Source organism: Monodon monoceros, unplaced genomic scaffold (genome assembly GCF_005190385.1).
Source record: "Monodon monoceros isolate NGI ecotype Baffin Bay Population unplaced genomic scaffold, NGI_Narwhal_1 Super_Scaffold_11, whole genome shotgun sequence".
NCBI lineage: Eukaryota > Metazoa > Chordata > Mammalia > Artiodactyla > Monodontidae > Monodon > Monodon monoceros.
Genome location: NW_021703767.1, coordinates 117,443,004 through 117,447,682, shown reverse-complemented (window position 1 = coordinate 117,447,682; position 4,679 = coordinate 117,443,004). Strand labels below are relative to the sequence as shown.

Below are 4,679 nucleotides of genomic sequence, written 5' to 3'. Positions count from 1 at the left end.
TGCATACACAGTCTAACAATGTTAATTCTTTTTTCTTTAATTTTGAATAATCTTTAGATTATAAGCATGAGAAATACTCAAAATGTCTCTTTCTAAGAATTTATACCCATGTATATTTATGTGTGTGTGTATATATATATATATAAAAAATGAGATTTGGGACCTTTAATTCATTGTTATCAACTAACTCTGTTCAAAAGTAACTGTCCCGTTGCAGCCAGTTAAGCCTACTGTGCTCTTTTCTCCATGGGGGCCTGGTGTGCGGCTGCAAACAGTGGCCTCCTCGGTAGCATATGCAGCCTGTTGCCTGTACCGCTTGCCCCAAGGGAACTTGGAGACAGCTTTTTCCAGTGGACATTCATGACTGGCATGCTGTCTCCAGTCTAGGCTCCACGCAGGTATGTGTGGTGCCTTTGGAAAGCCCCAGGGCACAGTGGCCAGGGTCCACGTTGCCCAAGTCATCATGTCCATCCATACCAAGCTGCAGAACAAGGAGCATGTGGCTAAGGCCCTCCACAGGGCCAAGTTTCAGTTCCCTGGCCACCAGAAGATCCACATCTCCAAGAAGTGGGGATTTACCAAGTTTCATGCAGATGAATTTGAAAACATGGTGGCAGAAAAGTGGCTCATCACGGACGGCTGTGGGGTCAAATACATCCCTACTTGTGGCCCCTGGACACATGGCGGACCCTGCACTCATGAGAGTTTCGGCGCTGCCCCCTCCTTACTCATGCCCACCCATAAATCCTACTTTCCTGTCAAAAAAAAAAAAAAAAGTGATTGTCCCATTTTGCCCTAGTGTTCTTTATTGATGATGTCACTGCTCCCTTATTGGTGGCTGAGTTTATCAGCATAGGCAATAAAGGAATGGGATGCTAAAGCTAGCTTATTAAATACTTGTTTAACTTTAGTAAAAGGATACTTTAGCCACCTGAGTCTGGTTTCAAACAATATTGGTGCACTCAAGCTGTGTCCCTCCCCATTCCACTTCAGCCCAGGATCTTATAAGTGCCACTGCTATTTACAGGGGCATTGTGATTGTTAACTGTTGGGAGACAGAAGAGGGAGAAGCATGAGGGCAGTAGGGACCTCTCTGACCAGCCCCTTGGAGTAGGTTTTAGTCACTGGAGAAAAGGACAAGAAGCCAGTCGGACTGATTTGTGAGACAAGTTGAGGCAGGTCAGTGTGAGAGCCAAGAGAGATGGAATGGTTCTGTGGGAGCTGTGAGCCCTCTGTAAGACATAGGGCACAAGCAGAGCTGATTGGGGCTCACAGCTTGGTGGAAAGGAGCATTTTCTTAGTCCCTGCATGGAATCCAGACTACTGCAGCAAACCAAGCTGTAGACCCCATACCACTGGCTCAGGCACTGGCATTCTCACGGCGAGCACCTCTTTCTAATGAAAACGCGGGGGGCAGATGTGCACAAGAAGAAAGGGAGAGGGAGAAGAACATGGTAGCAGCAAATGAAAACAGCAGGGATCCTTCGCTTTGAGAGTATCAAATGAGGGTGTGTATGCGTCTGTGTGTGTGTCCCAGGAATAAGTAGAGGACATTTTGGGAAAATCCAAAGATTCCTGTTTGGATTTCAGGACCATTTGTAAACTTGGCTTAACAAAAATATATGTATATTTAGTGGCTGTTGCTAGATGACATTAGGGATGTTCTGCAGTCATGAGGCCAATATTTGTTGAACTCTGCTTTCTATTGAGGATCACTAGTGCTTTACTCCTTAGTCTTTTTTCTTTCTTTCCTGTTTTCATTACTTAAGGAATGCTGAATCTCTCATCAATCTTAATCTAGGATATTCTGCTTACTAGGAAAGACCATGGCATTTCTGGCATAGGTAAATAATTTCATATGATACGTGCTTTCCCAATAAAATGCACAGCTATGAAAAATAAAATTGACAATGAATTATTCTGATTTTCTCTAAAGAACCACTTAGCACATATTAGAGTCAACAATGAAGTAAGACTACCATGATCAAGAAAAGGATAAAAGAGTAATGGGGGAAAGCATAGTAGATGAGGTACTTCAGCAGCAAGGATTCAAGAGTTAGGATGGAATTTGAGGCAAAACCCAAAAAGCTTGGATTTCTGCTTCAATATCATGAGTAACAGGGAGCTGAGTTATACCACCCTTTCCCAAATACAACTAGACTCTTGATAAGATGCATTCTTAGAGGCATCTCTAGTTTCACTGGAGGTGGAAGGGATTTCCAGGGATTATCGCACCAATTGAGGATAAACAGGACAACTAACTAGAACTGAGCCTGGAAGCACAGGGAACCTGGGCTCCTAATATTGTTGGCCAAAGTGTATCTCTGAGCTACGCAGGAATATGGTCAGGATTCTGGAAGCTGGTCCCCAAAATGCGGGAGCCAGGATTTTAGTAGTGGGAAGTTAGCATGACAGCCCACGTGAAGAAGAGTCAATGTGATGGGAAGCCAGGATAGATCTATGGACAATGGTGAGGAATAAGTTTGCATGAAAACTGAGTTCCAAACCAACACCTGGACCTTTGGATCAGCAGTGACAAAGAGAGTTGATTCTGAGACTCCCAATCTAATGCAAAAGCCCCCAAAGAGGCCTGTGAAATAGGAGATAGGAATGTTCCCCAATAACATAAACAATGACAAAAGTGGGGTCAAATGCCCTTTGTAGGAAAGTATACCTAATTAGGACCTCAGGACTCCCACAGATTAATATGACATCACATCAACATATGAAACAACAGATTTAGAAAACCAAGGGCTAAAGACATTAACACTCTCAGCATTTCTTTGTATAAAATATTTAAAGACATAAAAATAAAATTGCAAAGATCAACACACTCAAGAAAATTTTCACAAATAAGAGTACAAACTTGGGGCTTCCCTGGTGGTGCAGTGGTTGAGAGTCCGCCTGCCGATGCAGGGGACAAGGGTTCGTGCCCCGGTCCGGGAAGATCCCACATGCCGCAGAGCGGCTGGGCCCGTGAGCCATGGCCGCTGAGCCTGCGCGTCTGGAGCCTGTGCTCCACATCGGGAGAGGCCACAACTGTGAGGCCCGCGTACCCCCCCAAAAAAAAAAATAGAATACAAACTTAAAAACAATTGGCTTCTAGAAATAAAAATATATGCAATCATGGACGTTAAAAATCTCAAAAGATAGGCTGAGTGTATATCAGAGTAGACACATTTGAAAAGAGGGGTAATGAACTGCAAGGTATACCTCCTTATGTCACAAGAGGAAAAATTTATTCTCACTGGTAGAAATGTAGATTGTTCCAGCCATTTTGAAAAAGCAACGTGGCGACATCTCTTAAAATTTCAAGACAGGCAAGCTGAGTTCTGAGAAAATAATTTTTAAAAATAAAGGCACCTACCTGTAAGCATATAAGTAATGAAGGGAGATGGATAGTTGATTTTTATTAATGGGTTATTTATTCTTCTTTTTACCACTGACTTCTATGACTGTTATAATTTGGAAAATTGCAAGCTAAGAATATTATTAGAGAAAAAGAATAATAATAAAAATACCTGATATTTATATAATATTTATTATATGCTAGCCACTATAAACACCTTTTATATATATAAAGTCATCTTTTCAACAATCTTATAAGGTAAGTACTAATATTACTTTGAAATATGGGTTGCTCAAGAACACATGACGATAATAGAGAGTTTGAACATAGGCAGAGAGTCTTATTCTAAAATTTTCACTTTTACCCACTCATAATCTATACACTTTTAAATACAAGCAAAATATAGGAAAAAGAGTCCTTTACAACCCTCAAAACAGATTGAAATAAGCCTGGAATGGTAGTTAACACGTTTGTATATAAATAGCTTGTGAGATATAAAACTCCAACAGGCAGGAGAATTTGAAGACCAACATCTGTGTTACAAATATGAAAAGTCAAAGAGGCTTTCCAGAATGAATTTTCAGTTCCCAAAGTGCAGCACATCCTTGTCAAAAAGACAAAAACAAGAATTAATAACTCAGTACAAATCCCTGGAGTCCTGTTAAATTTAATCTGGCTATCTCTCCTCTTTTAGGAAACTGAGAATTAGGGAGATTGGTATTTAATAGGAGATGGGTTCCTTACAAATGTACCCACTGTCAACTTCTCCAGTTGGAAAGTTTGAAGAAAAATCACAAGCTGAATCCAACAACAATAAAAGAGAATCTCTTACAGTTCATTAGAACTGAATATTTTGTAAATAATATTTAGGCTATCTCTTCAGAATTGTAGGTGATCATGAATTAGAAGTAAGGAAATGAATAGTGAAAATCTGTGTGGACTTAAATAGTGACACCTCCCTGAATATAGTTTAAGCATGTTTATCCTGAAATGAAATTTCAATGCAACATGAAATTTCAGATGATCATTTATTTAATGTTTCCCTTATTAAAAATGATTACTCAGGCATGACTTCAATAAATTATCTAGGAAAAAAACCAGAGTTAAGTACCATAACTGTTTGCATGTTCTTCCATGTTAATATCATTGGGAAGAGTAACAAGCTAAAATATCAATATATTTAAAATCCAACCCACTGCTCAATTTTCCCTCTTTATAATAGTTGTAGAAGAAATTCTCTACTACATTTCATGCTAGATGTCTTAAAAAATCACCTGCTCTCACTGGGGTATACTCAGACTGCCTCATAAGGTGGACATTCCTAGGGAGA

The 4,679-nt window shown here is 40.1% G+C and overlaps 1 non-coding gene across 1 annotated transcript; it reads left to right on the top strand.

Moving 5' to 3' along the window:
• Nucleotides 1-211: 211 nt before the first annotated feature.
• LOC114891350 lies at nucleotides 212-343 on the top strand. Its single transcript, XR_003792463.1, has one exon. It is a non-coding gene; the product is annotated as a small nucleolar RNA SNORA70 (small nucleolar RNA).
• Nucleotides 344-4,679: the final 4,336 nt, after the last annotated feature.